The sequence below is a fragment of the Trichoplusia ni genome, chromosome 7 (assembly GCF_003590095.1).
Source record: "Trichoplusia ni isolate ovarian cell line Hi5 chromosome 7, tn1, whole genome shotgun sequence".
In the NCBI taxonomy this organism is placed as follows: Eukaryota; Metazoa; Arthropoda; class Insecta; order Lepidoptera; family Noctuidae; genus Trichoplusia; species Trichoplusia ni.
Window position 1 is genome coordinate 13,672,475 of NC_039484.1, and position 20,175 is coordinate 13,692,649.

The 20,175-nt window shown below is 35.7% G+C and overlaps 2 protein-coding genes across 5 annotated transcripts in view; both read left to right on the top strand.

Moving 5' to 3' along the window:
• Positions 1 to 20,175, top strand: part of LOC113496011 (neurocalcin homolog) — a 78,797-nt gene that overhangs the window by 34,378 nt on the left and 24,244 nt on the right. The gene's annotated exons all lie outside the window — the stretch shown is intronic.
• Positions 1 to 20,175, top strand: part of LOC113496013 (neuronal calcium sensor 2) — a 65,098-nt gene that overhangs the window by 34,212 nt on the left and 10,711 nt on the right. The window contains exon 1 of one of the 4 annotated variants that reach the window (XM_026875062.1): positions 3,183 to 5,419. The exons of 1 other annotated variant lie outside the window; for it this stretch is intronic. The gene's annotated coding sequence lies outside the window, so the exon portion shown is untranslated. 2 more of the 4 variants (XM_026875063.1, XM_026875066.1) reach the window with 2 other exon arrangements.

Consider the following 20,175-nt stretch of genomic DNA (forward strand, 5'->3'; position numbering starts at 1 on the left):
CTTTCGACATTTAAATTTAACATCTGTCTCGTGATTAATGTAACAGTTGCTTTAACTGTGATATTTTCCCAACTAGTGATACAAGTTGTTTAATAATACCGCAATACCTGAAAATTAAACTATTTAAATATTAAATGAAAATAATCTGTTCTAAGAATCCGTACAACCAATGCATTTCAGTCATTCGATAGCGTTCATTGCAAAACTTCTCGTCTAATACCTTCTAGTATTAACACATCTTATATTATTTTAACTCTAACACCGTGTTACGTGTATTTTACTAAGCTTAAACGTACATCTGTTTACACTTCTAATACTTTTAAGTTGTTTACTTTGTATTAAACGCTCCCATGTGCCCTTTACTAAAGAAAAGTTTTAAACAGATCAACTAAGAAAACTAAATGTTTATGATGCCTTAAACGAAATTGTACGAACACAGCAGAACATTGAGCTTTAAATTAACCGAGCACATCTTTATTACGTCATAAACATGACTAGTTAACAGCCAAGCGATCCTGTTACTGTCTACGTCAATCTCATATCTCCTTACTGTAGACGTCATCTGATGTTATGTTATAAAGCTTAAGTACGAACTTGACCATATGCAGGTAGATAACAACATTTTTATTAACAATAAGCAGTTAAGCAATCAGGATATTTTATTACAATCCAGGCCAAGTTTCAAGTTAATCTATAAGACTCGTTTGCTAGGCAGTCCGTAGATTTCGTAGGCAAACTAATAGCAGTCGAAAATCGATATCTCGTGAAACTTGGAGCGATACCCTGTCTATTGAAAGCTTTGCAGAGTTTACGGCTGTTATTATACCTATTATCTGCCACAAGTCTTTGTGTGCGTCCTACGTCACTCAGATCCCTAACAGTGACCGACATGACACTATCTTTTCCTTCACATTGTGTCCTCCATTATTAGGTTCTTACATTTATGCACGTAGCCTTATACATTGTTGCTCTTCCAAGTTTCGTTTGTTCCATTATATCCCTATCTTAATACAGATGTAAAACATTTTCGAGAACATTTTATTCCCGAAGTAGAGCTTGTTGAGTATTATTTTTAATCAGAATATACATGGGCTGACTAAGGCGACGTTCAGACCAATATAAAACGTAGCCGAGCCGCTATTGACAACTCTACTTTTTGTAGCTTATCTAGAATACGGCGCAGTAATTTTCCGGTTATTTTCACTAAGTAGCAGTGCAAAAAAGCTGCTCCGCGTGTAATTAGTTTACGCTCACTAAATGAATGTTCAGAAATCGAGTATTTATGATAGTATAAATTCATTGGTTGTGAATGTATTTTGAAAGAAATAAGTGACAATTACCCCGAAGTCTTCCAGACCTTTTGACCTCAAAGTGAGCGTCATTGAGAAGCTGAATCGATTTGCTTGTTAAATAAATAAATATTAAATCAGTGCGCATAAGTTATTATTTGTTCTTAAGATTTAACTGTTGACAATTGCTTGTCATTTTCGTGTTGTATCATCAATCATTTCAATATTATTTTTTAACTCTTATTCCATGTTACTGTAGACGACCTATTTTAAAAAGTTATTTTATAAGCTGCATTACTTTTTTTCCTTTTTAAAAATATTTCAGATAAACAAGAGAAAAGTATATAATAAATAGTTATCTGTCGAAAATTTGCATACAGCGAATAAAAGTAGATATGACATAGTTGAAGTTGACAAATGTGAGATTTGTGAACAATTCACAAGGAAAAAAAATTACATCACTTCTATTTTGTACACAAACATACATTACTATAATATACATTGATCCGTACAAAATGCATCGAACCCACCCAGACAATAACGAATCCATTGACACCCTATTCATCATGCATACATAGACTGCTAAAAGCTGGCTGTTAAATATGGTGCGCTTCGTTTTAAAAGGTTGATAATTTGTAAAGCAAGCCGAGATTAATATGTGTTTTAAAACAGGTTTAACTCGCGATTTTTGTAAAACTTTTTCCTCGGAAATCAGTAATTCAGTATACGTGTGTTGCGCGTGTGTGAGTTCTACGTGTCGAGTTGAGTTGTACCTGTTGTGCTTTGTCTATTGACTGTCACGTTACGTAATATTTCTATTTTCCTTGTGTCTGCGACTCTTTGAATGCATACCATACCGTCCACGATTGTGTTTCGCGCCCTTTATATTCTTATTATGTAAAAGATAGGTGTGACAATATTTCGATACTGAAGTCTTTTGTTTTTCATTGTTCTTTGATCTATATAGTATAGCGAATTTCAGCGTTTTCGTAAAAGTGTCTACGATGGTACTGCTAAACCAAAAATATATATACATTTTTTTGTCAAGTGCAGGTGCATGTGGCATACACGACCATTATATTACATCGCTATTTCAAACAGATTTATTTGCACCCAAGATAACGGTTAAATTCTTCAAACATGTAAAATTCCACAGGAAATCTTTGAACGTTCGACACGCGATTAGGGAACTTTTACTCGAAGACTTGTATTTGGTTAAATATTCATGCAGTACAAAGCTCACGTTAGCGTGTTTACGAGTGCACCATTATAATTTCATGAACTTTCCTCGATGTGTAAACATGTATGCTCAATCAAGTGAACTATGACCGCTCAAGTGCTGTCGTTTTGTGCATCTACATTAGGCACTAACCACTATTGAAATACATGTTAATGCTTCTTCTAATGATAGTCTTATACTTTTTTATTTGTGAATCCATTCCTTTTTAAATAGACGCGTATTTTTATTCAACATTGTGATTTATACTTTGCAGAAAATGAACACTTTTGTACTTACGTGTTGCGAAATCATTACATCACAAGCTCCTTACCTTTTTAACTATAATGCAGTTTATCTTTGCCAATTTATGTTGTTCAGATGAAGTCAAAAATACGTATGTAATATTTTTATACCCGGTAGTCATCCCTACTTTGCAACTCATTTATGAATATTTATAAGTAAGCTTTACCACTTGCAAGAATATTATTTAACAAGTACCTACAGCTTCTTTTATATGAGAAAAGTGGAATTGAAAGCTTGTAACAAAGAATTTATTCACGGTTTGGTTTCCCGGTTTAGTTCAATCAATCGATTTTTTGCTTGACGTAAAAAAGTTGTTGCTGCGCTTTTTCAATTTTATTGAAAAATACCTACATAAAATGCAATACCTACTGTACGTTGTTTTATTTACGGCCAACGTACATTGAAATTTTTGTTCAATTTTACTTGTGGACGAGGTTTACAAATTTGTACTAACAAAGTTCTGCCATGCCATTTTCAGCGTTAGATCCGACAAATAAAATGTGTTGTTCTGCCTAATGATAGTTTTATAATTAATGAAATTTCTACGGTGTTAAGGGATGTATACGAGGGGTGATGCGTCACACCCAACACCCTGCAAGTGGACTAGAAGCAAAGAAATCTTTACAGTTCGTAGAAACAAACTCACTTGAAATGTAATTCATTGATGGTGCTACTACGATTGTGCCATTTTACACCAAGTATGATATAGATGCGTGTAAAAAAGTCAGCCTAGCCAGTCTAGCTAGTCTTTGGCTTAAAACCAGTTCAAACGGTTTCGATATTTTCAACTACTTTTGCACAATGTCGTAGAGTTGCGGGCTGAGTAACTTGATCTGCGAGTATGGAACTGCAAGTGGACCGGTTAGGAAAGGGGCACAGACTAGCGTAGCATTGTAGATAACTAGGTATAGCTTAATAATATCTGATGGAAATGCAGTACGCTTGTAGTTTATTTTTGTATGCTATCTGCTTTATACTTATGTATTATTTTATTGATAATAAAAATCGTCTTATATTTTATGGTACATTTTCGTATATTGCCCTCGGACGCAGGTTTCCTCTTGTTGTAGGCACTGTTATTCTTGTGCTAGTTATTGTTAGTTGCCAAGAAAGACATTCTAACACATTGAAAATAGACGTACCTAATGACGTATAGATTTACATTGCTAGGTATCCAGTATCTACTGCTATTTAATACGTTATGATTTATAACGTAGCTGTAGCTATCTTTAGAGTCAGCCGTGACTGACACTTGCTTACATACGTACTGTCAGAGGAGCATAATATATTACCATGTATTGGAATTGAAGAGTAGCTACCAAGATGAAACTCAGTATCTCGTCGTTTCATGTGGTTCGGCAAAGACACGTGTGAGCCTAAAACATAAACTTTATGAATTACATATACCTACATACCTATGCTAATCGGCTGTCAAGTAAATTGTATAGTGTATTAATTGAACTCACACGGCAGTGCAAAACATCGTGTCCTACTCGTTAATTCTCGGTGCTACTACGTTTATAAAAGATCGTTTAAATCCCAAACCAGTTTTCTAGTGATTTACCTGGTCTGGAACTAATACATTATCGTGTTTCTCTAATAACCTGGCTTAGCTTCATTAAAAAGTTACGAAGTGCTAGCTTGTATTACCTATTATAACTTAAATAGTTTCGTCCGGCTGTTTCTTTTCCGGTATCCGTCTTGTACTCTTAAGATGTTGGTTATTGGTGTTAATGTTTTTATTTTTTTATATCGACTAATTATATTCCTCATCAGGTTGCCTCTTTGATTCCTTGTTAATCGAAGTCGTGGTGAGTATAAGAAGCAGCGGAAATCGATATGCAAAGTAGGTTGGTTAGCAATGTGGTGTGGAGGTCGCAGGCTATGCGTGCCTATGATCGATGGTATTGCGTGCGTCTTGAGCGTGGTGAGGTCGCGCTTAGGGCCCGCACTCGACGGCTCGCGCTCCGTGCGACCCTCATCCAGCACCGGTAGAGCCCCGCGACGTGGCTTCTCTTTGTTCTACACCGCCCGTCGATGCCACCGTTGCCTCCACCGCCTCCGTCGTCGGATCGCGACGCCGCGCCTACCTCTTATTGCGCATGCTCACCGCGATTCTCATGCGTCCCTGCTACGTCACTATGTAAAATGAGTGATTAAAAGTTGGCTTATACTGAATTAATACATCTACCCAGCCGAAACAGAGAGTGTTGCGACCCTCCGTTTAGTGATGACATCGCCCCTGTAGTCGCCAATGCTGTAGCTGCTCGGTGGTCCCGCCGTCGTTAGTTGGGAACTTGAAAGGGAGCGCGCGGCAGCGCCAGTATCGATCTGAGCGTTTCGTGTGCCCGCTCGTGCACGACGCGACGTTCTCTCGGGATATTCGTCCAGTGGTCGCCGTCGGCGCCGGCCTTGCTGCACTGTTTACGCGCTGTGTATATTTATTTCATCCGCGCGATCATGCTCACCGGAGCTAATTGATAACGTGACACACGCATCCGCGAGAACACCTCCCAGTTACACTGCGAGTTCTGCGAGTTCTGCGAGTTCTACGAGTTCTGCGAGTCTGCTAACTCATTTGACTAATTCGAGTACAGCGAAACTTTTGGTAAGTCTAGTAGTAAGCTTTCGGCTTTATATTTCTTGAATTTTGAGTTAAAGCGAATGTAAAAGAAACTTGAAAGACCGCTTAGTTTGTAGAGATTTTAGATGTATTTTTGTTTCAGTTCTATCGTCCTACGTATATGAGCTCTGTTTAAAGTGTGTTCAAATATTTCTATTGAGTGTTTTAGCTAGCCATCTGGTTTATATTCTAAAGTTAGATTGTAAAATCGTAAACCACAGGGAATCATCGGTACATAGGTATTAGTAAGGCGAGCGGTTTGCTAAACAAAATCCGGCCATCTCGACCATCATGTAGTTTTCTATCAAATTCTTTGAACGTGGTAGAAATTTATAAATACGCCTGTTATAGAGTAATTGTAGAAAAGTACGTAGTTATCAAGCAATGTACATATTTCTCATTCATACTGCGCATGTCTTTTGAATTTATTTGTCGTGTATATCTGTACCTATCTACAATAGAATTCCTAAAATCGGTAACTTGAGTTTCTCAACAATAGCTACTTGCTTCTCTGAAATCTGAAATTGAGAATCTTACAACGAATTAGGATCAATACTCTTGAGTAGAATATTCTTACATAGTGTAGTATATGCATTATAGTATTTCTTTAAGAGCTCCCTGTACCCACATGAAAACTCGTTACCCGCAGTGGGGTTTGTGATGTTTGGCGACATTGTAAAAGCGAGAGCGAATGAGGGGGATAACGAACAGTGAAATAATTGGCATTGAAACTTATTGTTAGGCACAGGTCCGATGCTGAACCCTTTTGAAGCTCCAAAAATGACCGCCGAAATATAAATGCATTACCTTTTACACCCCTAGTACTACTTAATTTGAATTTCCTTCTCTTTTGCATGTTTTTTTAGGGTTCGTACTGCAGAAGGCGGTTCTTCGAGGAGCACTTCGTTGTCTGCCTGTCCATAGCTTTTATCTCAAGCCGCATGGTCATAAATCTGCCTAGCCTTTTCCCTAGCCATTTTATTGTCGCCGTATATGTCACTGGCTTCAGCTGAGTACAGTATTTTACTTTTTGGGTTACCAATTTATATTTGCTGTCACGAAGTTTACCATCTCATTCCCTGATGTATCAGAAACTATTTTTACAACGACAAAGTTGAACTTGCTTTTGGAAAATTACTCCGCAGTCGGCTAAAATTGTACGGAACTTTCGACGCGCAAGCCAGACTCGCACAAATTCGGATTTTATAGCATAGATAGTACATTTCAATATTTGCAAACTATATTACTACCTACCATGACAATATGAGCCGAGTTGCGCATGCGTCATTGACGCTATAAAAAAACTATAAACTACGTCAAAATTGTCTCGTGCGCGGTATGCTGTACATACACAAATATTTTATGGTGAAAACAGTGCATATATATGTTGATCTATTCCACGTTTATTGATAACCTTAATTTAATTTCAACTACTTGACACATTCGATATCTTTCATAGGCTGCCTTTGGCATTCACAATACATCGTTACCTAGATATACTTAGGAGTAGTAAGGACCAATGATTAAATAAACTTCATTCAAGATCGCCACTAACTCTTATTCAATCTCTGTCCGACTCCTTAAGGTGTAGTAGTGATAGATAGACATTTAAGGTGTGTTTAAGTTGCGCCTTAATATTCTAATCTTCTGAAACGGAAACTAAATAAATTTCGAGACGATAAATTTGTCTGTAATATACGATACCTCTTACACTATTTGAGACAAGTGATATGCTGTACATTCACAACTTATCGGCGACTAAAAACTGATTAATTGTACTGGTCATAAACAATCTAAAAACATTTTAATAGATAGCATTTCTTATTCTTTGCCTAATAACTATGTGCACACTGTCAGACACTCTACTGACGAAGTATGACATTCACTTAAGATGTTTGTTTGAGTTTACAATAGGAAACTATTATCTAAAAGAATATGGTGCAGCGACCGAATTCTAACGATAAGATAGCAGATATTTAAATGTTGTTGTCTCATATTTTATTTAAGATATTAGTAGAGACAACATAGACTGACTCACAGTATGATTTCAAACCGTTGTGTAGCAACACCTTTATTAGAAAGATAGATAGAATATTCTTCATTGCACGCCACATTAATACAGGATTGGATACAAATAAATAGTTACATGGTGCCACAATGGGCGGTCTTATCGCTAAGAGCGATAGATGAACTAGGTTCTGAAGGAGCAACATTTGTGCAGGTAGTCCTTTGATATCTTATTTACCCGTATAATCTAATAAATAAACGCAGAATCACATAATTAAATTCGTGAACTAGTCTCGAACGAAATATCGTGTTTAGAATTCACCAACAACATTTCATCGCTCAATATTAGTAAAATAACCAACAAAGGCCGTACAAATAGCACAAGTCCGTATCGTTCGCGTCTAACTAGTAAACACGGATAATTGCGTGAAAACCACATGCTCTGCAAATCACAAGACCGCTTATTAAACTATTAAAAATAATGTATCAGTCGTCAGCTTTATCATTTATTCATTGACTTGCCGCGTCGAAACCCGTGGATGGGTGACCATCTGTTATCATTCCGACACACAGTAGACACCCTCCTTGCTTTAAAAAGTATGTCTAGCCGTATTCCTTGTATTCCGGACTACAATTACGTCAAACGTTCTTAGAGGTGGTAAAGGTTTTTCAACCTTGGTCGATTCTGAGTATGTGACTGTATTACTTCGATAGTATTTTCTTCCATATATTGCCTTGACCGTGTAAAAATTTGAAGTACGTATGATTATCATGGAGTAGGTGCTAAAATACTTTCTCAATTATGAAAAACCCACCGGTACTGAAGTTATCTCTTCCGAGACCATGTAGAAGGTTGATATAGAATATTAGTGTTTCGTTGAACGACCTGAGCACGAAGGCCTGATACGACTGATTTTGAAAAAAAAAACACAAACAATAGCTACACAGGACAGCTACAGCATAACTAGCTATTATTCAATAACTCGTTGTTTTCGCTTTGCCATAGTCGAGGAAAAATGCGAATGATTGAGCACACTCAATTCCCTGGGCTTGTATCAAATCGAAAAGTGCTCAATCAATTAAAATAGAATGTTCTGGTAAATTAAAGTTGATGAATGATCTGTTTAAGAGCTAAATGATATGTTGCTTTCTTTGTTTTCGAATTCCAGAGAATAAATCGTTGCAATCGCTAGAATACAATTTTCCCAATAAACACTTTCTCTAATGCATAGCTGTTTTATTCCGATACAAAAGAAAATGCCCAGGATATGCACAGCAATAAATTTATAACAATAAATGCGGGACGTGACACGTCCGCAGCGTAGCCAACAGTAATTAACTGGGAATAAAACAGTAAAGGCTTTGGAAACAATTTCTTTTAAAATGCCGTTGGACTAGAGCAGCGTGAAAGTTAATTATTAAGCATGTTATGCCTGGTTATTGTATTTATGGTCGGAGCGGGGTGGGAATTCGATCGTTATTCATTATTTTTTAAGTTTGATCGTTATTCTGAGGTTCATAAAACATTTTGTATTTTTATAATAATGGAATCTTATTGATCGTACAACTTGTACAACGACTGATATTTTATCGATAAGCAGGTGCTGAAATAAAATGATTAGCTCTTTCCAAATAATTTTCAGTTAATTTGGCTATTAATTTTCTTTTTTTTAATTGGCAGGTTCAGAAAAAACACTTTTGTAGATCACGTACTTTGTCTCATGACGTTTCAATCGTCAAACCTGCAATATACATATGTCTCAATGACAAACTTTACTTAACAGTAGGAAACGCTGCATGTTACATGGTGTTAAATTTTATTACCGTCTATTCCTGGCGGAATCCCTTTAGACATTTCCCAACAACGTTCGCCCGACACCCCTTGCTAAACGCTTAGCCTGGAGATAACAAGCGTCGCAACAAACTGCAGCACCAAGTTGTTGCTGCCGTTCGCTGTGTTCACATTATTCAGATGGTTCATACAATCTAGAAATTCTCGTGCTCATGCCATACTTATCCCTATTGCTGGTCACGTCTCAATCATTCCGTTCTTGACATCTTGAATAATCAAACTGACTCTCTTCTTAATTATACATCCCGCTTGACCTTTACCAATATGTCAGTATCGACACGAACATGAACTGTAGACGTAACAGTAACAAGGTTGCAAGTTAATTATCACCAATAAGGTTTTAAGTAGGTTTTAGAAACCGATTCTCATATCATTCTCCGACTTATTTAACAATATTTTAAGAGTTACTGCTGTCCGTAAATCGAATACTGATAACCGAAAACGTTACTCAACTTTGAATTTACCTTAAGCCATTGTATTTGCTACTCGAGCAAAGGTAGCGATAAACTTTAGATCGCCTAAAAGTTTGGTTTTCCTTGAGAATTAGGTAACTGGTGTGCTTGCTTTATCTTAGTCGAGAGTATAGGAGCATGTTAGTTTCATAGTTCGTAGTAACTGTTTTAATGAAGTTATGAGTACAACAGCATTCAACAACAGATTATAATTTCTTAACTCTTCCCCGATTTAATTAAATGCTCAGACTAACAGCCTTCCGAGACTTTACCCGCAACTTTCTCTTCTTCTTACTTATAAAAATATAAAATTTAATATTGAAGTACACAATAAAGATAATTAACTAAATGGCTAATTTGGTTAATTAGTGCGTGAAAGGGTTATAAATTCCTGTATCCATTCCCACGAACTTTGACATTTATAATATTACCTATAGCCACACATATTCCGTTACAGGATAAACACTCCAAAAAATAACAATTGTTTACCATTAAAATAACATCACAATAGCCGCTTTAATGTCTTGGTTATAAAAGCGTCGTGGCCGATAAAATATGAGTAGTAAAATCGTAACAATAACTAAAGAAACATGACTGAAATCATATTGCAATAAAAACTTAAAACGTCAAGATATATTTGTTGGATTTTTCAGCCAGTTCAAACGAGCCTACGCATTACTTCGATCTACTTAACGCCAAGCGACGCGTGCCTATGTGTACCTTTACGCGTCTCTTTGAGATTTGTGACGGCAGTTCTTGGATGCTAAAAATGTTGGCTATCAAAGATTCGTGTAACATTTCGTACATGAATGACTTGCATTAGTATACGAAGGGTTATGTAAATCTTTGTTTAGCAAATATATATATCATTTTTTATTCAATTCATTGCATACTTTCCATGTTTTTACTATTCTTTTGAAATACAATATCAAACGTAAATAATACCGATGTATTGTAACAGCAAATCCTATTGTCTGAGTGTTTAAATATCCTGATACAATGCACGACCACCCAATTAGTTGGAACGTGCATGAAATTCGACCCCTCTATGTGCATTGATTAAAAGCAGAGTAATATTGTGCAACACTAATCCTCGCTTTGAGCCTAAGGGGTGGTCACCACAAAGGGAAACACACCAGATGCAGTGTCAAAGTACTAACAGAGGCCTTTGAAATCAGATTTAATTACATACGTCACCAATACTATCTCCGTCTATTGTCCTTCTGTCTAGCTTGTCGAAGGGGATATTTGTATACCTATTGTTTGCTGTTAATGTACAGCTATATTGTTTTTAAAGTAGACATTGGTTATTAGGCAAACGTAATTTGTCTCACTGTCAATTTGTAGCCCAATGTTGCCCAAAAGTATTTATTAACTCTAAAGAAATGTGCCTCTAGTCGGCTGTAAAATATACTGTCTTTTTAACCCAACATTTTCAAGGCTTGAGAAAATATTCAACTGATATTGCCCTCTAGAGTCGTAACGTAAAAGCGTTCTTAATGTAAGCAAAGTACAATTTTTTTAAATATAATTTTCAATAAGTCTTGACGATTCGCATTGTCTCCGGAGAGGAGGTTTATGACCGTCATATTTCATTCGAGTAACCTATTCTTTATTTTGTCGTTTCACTCCATTTAGAATTTACGTAGTACTGGCTGAAGAAGAAAATGGGGTTCTAGGGTAACTATAGATTGAGTATTTTCTTTTCTCAAACAAAAAGAAGTGTTGGTTAGCTGGCACTCGATTCGCAGCGCTTTGTAGTGGATATATTGTGTAAGCGTTTTAAAAGTACCCGACATGCACTTACAGGTTGTAGCTATAGATGTAGCAGATTATATCCGCTACTTTAGACACTCTTTAGTCTTTCATAAAATTCGGAGGCTATTATTATATCCAGTAGTTATAATGGTACGTGTTTAAAAAATGTTTATTTGAGTGACCTACCATTATCATTAAAACAACTTATTTATGTACTCGGTACCTACATACTATATAGGACATTCAAAAACAAAGGGTTTCTCTCTCTCGTTAGCGTTTCATACAATGGCATGGCGGTACGTGACATTTTGTGACAGGTATACAAATATAAATAATTTATACTTTAATGCTCTGCGGAATGCAAAATAATGAAGCGAATTTTAACCCGACACGCTTTCCAAAAACGTATAATTGAAAGTCAGCTTTGATTTCGTGATCATTTAAAATTTAAATATAAAATACCAGCATTATCGATAAATCTGTTAAAATTCACCTACCAAAATACACGTTCGTGTTGCTGCTCACAACTTCCAAAGCGTTCAGTTAAAAACTTTCCTACATTCGTTTTAAAAGTGCAGTTCTGACACACTTAAAAACTTACGATCATTTTCTAACTAAACCGCGATGTTTCACAAAATTGAAAGAAACTTCCTGACGAGCGAGTTACCGCGAACCATCACAACTTAGACGGCAAAATTATATAAATTTGAACGTCTTGTATAGATGTCTAATTAAGTCTTAACCGTTATAGCTCCAGTAAAGCGCTATAAATAAGAACATATAAACATAGCTTGCTGTCACCAAAACGGATTCAAATTATTACTGTCGGTAATAACAGTACTAATAGGAATTTGTGGCGAATGCGTTTGAAAACTAATATATCACGGACTGGACAAGGATTTGACAGTGATTACCTCAAATATTAATTAGAGTCACGTTAACTATCGACCTCGGTTCGATATTGTTTTACGTGCTGTAAATTAGTTTGGATAACTTGGAGTTAGAATTGGACATGGCAATCAAACCACAAACCAGGTTTATACAATGGAAATGGCTTTTGATGGTCATAAACATACACTAACTATAACCATCTTCATTTTCCGATACTACCAATTTACTTTAAATATTATAAAAAAAAAAAACAATTTTGAATAAAATTGATTTTAACATAAACCATCAACACCAACAAGCCATTTTTCGAGTCAATCGTATATTAGGTAATAGTTTGTTAGCAAACAAAAACGTGTGAAACTACTGTAAACACTTTTCGAAGTTGATTGTAACATGCGGGATGGCACTCAGTTTTAATTGACTTTGTTCAGTACCAATGGTGAGAGGTAGCATCAACTGCGGAACCCGCGCCCGACGCTACCGAACGTGAGTGCGGCGGCGATCACATGTAAATTTTCACAACGACTGCGTCCGCAAATTGCATTACTAAGCGGATTAACAGATTTTATTGTATAAGTTTAATCGAAATATCGACAGACACTATCCACTTTAAAAACTATAATATTTAAGCCTCGTCATCTCATATGTACGTACTTCGTCATACTTACTGTTACAAAAAATTCTAAAGGTAAAACTCAAAATTTCCCCACGCTTCAATTTTGATTAGATATAATCTGTCTTAATATTACAACGCCCTCGTATTTAAATTACTTTGTTCGCATTATGAGTTCATAATACAAAGGAGAAAATTTTAAAGGTAATTAATTGATTTCTCCTGAAAAAAATAGTTTATTCGTAGTTAGTTATTTTATTCAAATTGACGTTCTCATTTTCATCGGATTTGATTAGCCAATGACTGAGAATAGAAGCAACGAAGACAAAGGTGCTTATCACAAAAAAGCGAAAGTTTTTGATAAATCGACTAAGTACGTTTTTAAGTAATTCTTTTTCTGCTTGACCATGACTGAAAATTAAAGTCCAGGAAATAAGTAAGATACCTTCTTCCTACGTCTAAAATTACGTTGCGGAAATATGCTTTACAAAGAACCACTCTATGAAACTTTGTGAAATTCAAATACTTCCACGTTGAAATTCTGAAAGTTAGATAGACAAGGTGAAGTCTTAAGATGACAGGTTACGGCTGCTGCTATGATTTCATTATTATGCTAGACCACTTTCTATTTTAAAAACTTCCATTACGAAAGCAAAATACAGGAAGCGAAATAAAAACCTAAGTAATTTCATTTGAAACCTGAACAACATCAGAACTTTTTATTTCTCCTTTTGTGTTTGGCTTTTCTCAAGAATGGTTTTCTACTTAAGTCGTCTTCGCAGTCGCTGAAGTAGTAATTCTTTTCCAGAAATGGTTTTAACTATTATAACGTTAAGTTTAAAATAAATTATGGTCACTAAAATCGTTAAAATCCGTAGTGTGAAGGAGGGTGAGCTTAAGCACAGCTTTGTAACGACAAACCTTCATTCCAATGACTATGACTCACTCATGTAATTATGGGATGTAAACCTGACCCTACGTATCGTACATGCGTGGGTACGTACCTACAGGTGTACCTGCCGCTAACAGTGACGATACGTAACTCTCCACTAATCACTGTAATTATTACGGGGCTGCACACCGCTTCCATTACAGAATTAATAGATATTCTGACGATGAATAATACTGAATAATTGTACATTGCGGATTTACATATGATAGTTTTTAATCCGTATTACGTTCATGTACACTGTAGTATAAATGTATGCAATTATTTATGAACACTTAATGGAAGTGTATGGCGATTCTATAGACTTAAAAATCAATTAAGTTAACAAAAATACAATGAGCATTGTCTACACACTACAAATACAAATAATAATCATTCACGTTTAGCTTTGCTATGTATGACACAAACGTAAACTTAAGTATATTCGGCGGCTTCCGTACGTGTTTGCCAGCATTTAAGTATTTCGGAATTCTGTCACTTGAGTCGTGGTCGGTCAGCTTGCTTGGCCTTTGTTTGCATTTACAAATATTCGTGTATTTTATTCATTACGTTGAATTTTAACAATCAATGTGCTCAATTGAAAATGAATTTTACTTTTATTAAAATGCAATGAGTTTTTGCAACGTGACATTAGATACTTACAAAGTACTTAGATCAAATTTATTCACTTGATTGACGGGTTTAGGTCACAGCTAGACATTTGAATCTTTTTGGTATTACAATTAGGTAATTTGCAATTACAAAGACTTGGTCAATTGCAGTAAAAATTTAAATTCTTATTTAATCAACGTGCTCACTGTTGCCTGCTGTTGTTCTAGCAAAATATATTATCAACGGATTGCAGTTGCTTTTGGAACCTATTTGGGTTAATGGCGGTTCACGACAAACGGACTACATTAAGGTATAAATCACTCGTAAGCAAGACCTACTAAATGAATATTTTGTTCGGGAACCTTAATTTTAAACATGTCTCATGCCAAGCACGTTAAAGGTCCAATGACCTCTCATTTTCAGTATCATGAAAGATAAAAATCTTATTGCTCTCGTAAAAATGTAACGTAAAAATCTCTAGTAAAAGATATGCACAGCTATAAGAATTATTTGGGCTTATATAATCCGTCGTACATTCAAAAACAGTCTTATAACTCTTTATTCATCAATGAAATTCTGAAGTCCTGTGCAGTGAGAGGTAGGCAGACTCACGTCAAACCATTACCTTAATTTTTGGCCCAAGGGAAATTCTCATAGACTTCCTCCGCCTTCGTAAAGGCTGAGTGGAATGTCAAATATTTTCGTGTACCTTGACTTAAGTAATAAGTTCTTGGTCTTCAGCTTGCTTGAACAATTTTAAAGTGGCTGATACATCGTGAGACATGATAACGTTATTTTTTATAATTTACTACTTATTCTACACATATATAATATCGAATATATCAAACTTTTATCAGTTTGATACAAACCGAAAATAATAAATAAGTGTTGCGATTTGCGAAAGTAATTTAAATGATGTAAACTTGTTGTCATGTTATGTAGTTTATAGTTTACTTGTAACTACAGCTCACTTTTAGACTAGTTAACATTTACAGGTCAATTTTAGTCCAGTTTCCTAAATCGATTATGGTGAAGTTGCGCATTCATATGCAAATCAGATCAGTCTGGAATACAATAGTTTCGTCCAGCTTGTTCCATTATGGAGTCAGGAGCCGTTATAGGATAAAATAATTATTGAATCACGTCGACATCGTGCTCGTTCCTTTGTCCGTTTAAGTACTTTAATCCTAAATCCTGATTTTTTTACTATTCAGTATTTATTTCTATTTCATAATGTTCCTAGACGGTCGGCAGCTTTCGAACTTGGAAATCGATAGCGCACTAATCAAGTGTTAATTGCTGCATTCTACAAATAGTCATCAGTACTATGTATTTTTAAACTGTCTAGCCTACAAACGAACTGAACTATTAAACATAGGTATCCATAAAGACTCATAATTGTATTTGTACGCCTCCCTAACAACACTGCGCTCGCAACAGTCTGTCAATTTATTGATTGACAACCCAATTGTTCAGACATCATGCCTCTAGGCATCTAGCCATTGCTTTGTGCACTGTGAATAATTTTCCGATGTTTGTCCCCAATTGAATATTTCCGGTATTTAGTTTTGCATTAAGAACTGGTCTAGCATTTTTGGCTTTACATATTTAATGACTAACATTATAAAACGCATTTGTAGATTTACATTCAGGCAAACAAATATGTCAATGACCAACGTTACACTCGAATCAACCTATAAAAATCTGCAATAAGCGATAGGTTTTTATGATGTTGACTTACATAATTCAATAGCGTCTAGCACTTAACAGTTTATTTTGGTCGGCATAACATTGGAATAGACTCAGACTGCTTGCCCACCTGAAATAATAACGAAAGCCACGCATTTTCTGTCTTGATAATGTGAAGAACGTTAACAATATTATGTATATTGTAGCGGAAGTTCAAGTTGAACGTTCTATGAATAACTCTAACAATAATAAATAGTATTATCAACAATAGAAAAGCTGAATTTTATCATTCACATGGTTACGTTAAAAGGCCGGAAAGCAAATTAGTGTATCATTATATGTACCGTCTGTTTTAGTGAAAGCTACGAACATTTATTTCAACATTTCTCTCTTGGATTAAAACTGTTTTAGTTCAGAATTACCTGATTTAGGAACTTTGACATTTCAATCAAGTTATGAATTTTGAATTGTGTTGAGTGCTTATCAATATTACGGAAGATCTCTAGCTCTTAACTTAAACGTTCCGTTTTTACTCCGACCCATCAACCATTTAAATTATTCCCAATGTTAATAGCTTGATACCGAAGTTTTCTTTGAAGGTTTGACAGGTATATCCATCTGAATCTACTTCGGTACTATTTCATTATCGAATTTAACCATCGAGAACCTTGTCGCATTTACTTTGTATGTATTTATATAAGTAGCTAACCCGTTTGAGAATCTTTTACAAACATCAATTTTACTAAAAAGCTTTACCTCGTCTTTTCTGCGATACTAAAAGATTAGATTGAGATCGGAAGCTCTAGATATTTTCATCATCTCTCAAAGCAGTTTATAGTATAAACTCTAAGTTCGATATCTACAACTTGATAACGTAAATTGTTTCTCTTCTGTTTATTTCCGGATCTCGGCATTGCCTGCCGTTTTACTTGCCGCACAGTCGTTTGATGGAAACTATTTGCGTCACAGCCTGATCACTAGCAGACATCTTATTTGATAACTGTTTTGATATCATTCGAAGATAGAAAATCTATGAAGTTTTAGCTGTTGCTCATGTATCACATCAAAAATCTGAAATAAAATGTCAGCGTAAAACCAATCAACCTTTACAAAGAGATTTCTGATTCCATTTTTTGCATTACTTGCAACTCAAACTGTGCGGAACTGAATGTATATATGCAAAAAATCTGTTCCTATTTCATAGGTACGCCCACGGGTTCGAATATGAAAACAAACAAAATATTCAGCAAAGGAATTTTTCATCCCAAATTCATATATTGCTACAATCGGTAAATGAAAAAGAGCAAATTTTTGTTCGTTTGCTTTGTAAGCTGTGAGTATCGGATTTTATTCGATATGAAAACAAGTTCCTTTGTAAACAGGGCTTCCCTTTATGTAAAATATAACGTTGCCGTTAAAATAATTCGTTAAAATCTCCATGCCTTGCAATAAATAAAATTTCGAAACCTATCAATTGCCATATACTTGCAACCATTGGATTTGCGTTCCAATTTTTAATCATGTCTCTAAGATTCCAATAACAGAACGAAACGTTAAACTTTAAAAAAGAACTGATACAAATAGGGTCACTAAGCAACTGTTCTAATAAAATTGGGAACAACGCTTGACGTTCATTGTGTGTACAAACGTTGTCGTCATCGATGTTCTATAAAATATCTCGAGCTGCGTTCCAACGGACGTCGGATGTGTGCACCAGTTGTGTAGAAAGCCTTAGATAGGGAACGAAGCTCGCCGGCGGCAGCGCAGCTTTATAACAGTGATTGGAGTTCTTTTGTTTGCCTACAGCTATCGCCGGTTTCGATTCTCACAACATTTCAAACTCAAAGCAGTATGTTCGTCACCTAGCTCCCAAATAATGCACATAATAACATTTTATTGTAATAAGAACGAAAAAGCGTTGCTTTTTTTGGTCTTCTCAACGAAAACATCGTTCTTATGTTCTGCCGGTTACATGACTTGCCCAAAAATATCTCTCATCTGATCTCTATGTACTGCACTAATTAAATTATCGTTAAATAAGATTTTTATTATTATTTCTCTTTACATTTCGCATAGGTAGTATATGAAAGGGTTCTTCAATAACTTGCCAAGGACTGCTGACTGTCCTGATTTCATGAAGCACGCATCAGAAGCTGAAGCAAATCAATAGATTCATTACTACCAGTTAGGGGATGTAAATTTATTTTGCATCAAAGTGCATACGTGTGTGTGTGTATAAATAGAAATTCGAGGAACCTCGGAGGCGGGACTATGCAGGTAGGCGGGCGCGGGCGCGGGTAGTTGCGATTTCAGTGCGCGCGCAACCCCTGGGCCTAGCTATTCGACCCGCCCTTACCCCGCGCGCTACAAGTGTCCAGTGCAGCTAGACGCATTCGCATTCGGATCCGCATCTTCTTCACTGTCGAGCGCGTTTGTTTCGAACACTTTTCGCTACTCTACATCAAAGAGACTAGAGATCCGCTAAGTGTCGCCGCGCACTAGTAGTCTTTTGTGCTAACCGCGAGTTTAAATCGTAATTAGTGGGTGCATATTTCTGCTGGTTGCTGGAATTCGGTATGTATTTATTAGTTAGATTTAATATTCGTTGCTTTTTTAAATTATGTTCAGAATATAAACCTTTTTTTTGTAGAGGTTTTCCCTGATTAATATTAACATTACGTGCCGCGTTGAGTTTTGATTTGTGTTTAAAACCATACAACATTAGCATTTAAATTAAAGGAGAACTGACCAGCGGACAGGAAAAATAAACATGAAAACTATATTGACTAATGCTTTAATGTATTGGTGAGAATTGGATCCAATTAACACGTTCGAACTAACAATTATTTGTGGTAGCGCTCTAGTTTTTTTACGAAAACATTATTTTGTTTCAAAAATTTCGGTCATTCTCAAAGAGGAAAATTTGCATAAAATTGCCTATTTTCATAAAACTTCCTTTTTTAATTAGTAAAATTTTGATACACGGTGATCGTTTTTTATACTTACTTTTATTTTTTCTGTTCTTTCTAAGCTAGCTGCCACCCACACAGTTTTCATTCAAAGAGTAAGGGTCATCGTTACAACTGACTTTATTTGAGCAGCATTTGCGTGATACTTAGTGAATGTGAAATGTCCCCTAATACGCAGTTTTTAGCGAATAGTTTACTTTTCAAATGTGCAGCGATTACTGCATCAATATTCCCTACGGGTGGCTCGATTAAAGGCCTTTGGTAGGATTAAACGCAGAAGCGACCGTGAGCTGCTCCGAATGCAGGGTTTTATGCAGATCAAAAGATTTGACTACCAACGCTGAATGTACAGATTTTCCTAAATAAATACGTAACTGCCTGCCTTGATTGCATACATAATGTAGCTTTTGTACCGTAACGTAGTCTTCGAGACGAATATAATTTTAGTATTAATTACATTCAGTGTTTAATCTCTTAATTTTTTTAATTATTATCTTAAATTAAAAATCATTTTAAAAAATGAACTCGCTTGAGTTAGTTTTCAGTTCCATAAAGTAGATATAAAATGAACACGGAGCATGTGAAGTTGGCCACCAATTAAGACTGACTCACGTTTATGCGAACTCTTCGGCACCAAGTTAACTAAAGTTTTTATGCATAGTCTGTCTTCGAGTAAATGAGTCAGATTTTCCATGTCTCATACATTTTGTAATTGCTCATTATAGCTTCGCAACGAAATGAATGAACATTTTAATGTCCGAAATAAATTGCTTAGCGGAGAGAAGAGAATCGTATTTCCTGACGCTATTTTAAACGGTGCAGTACCGACGGCCTGGCATTATAGAAAGGGGAAGTTACGGAATAAAAAGGAAATGCTGTTTTATGATACGGGTCTTCTTTTTGGCTACAAAGCACATACAATTGTTAATTTTATTGTTGAATAGCTGAATTTGATGGTCTGTTGCGAGGC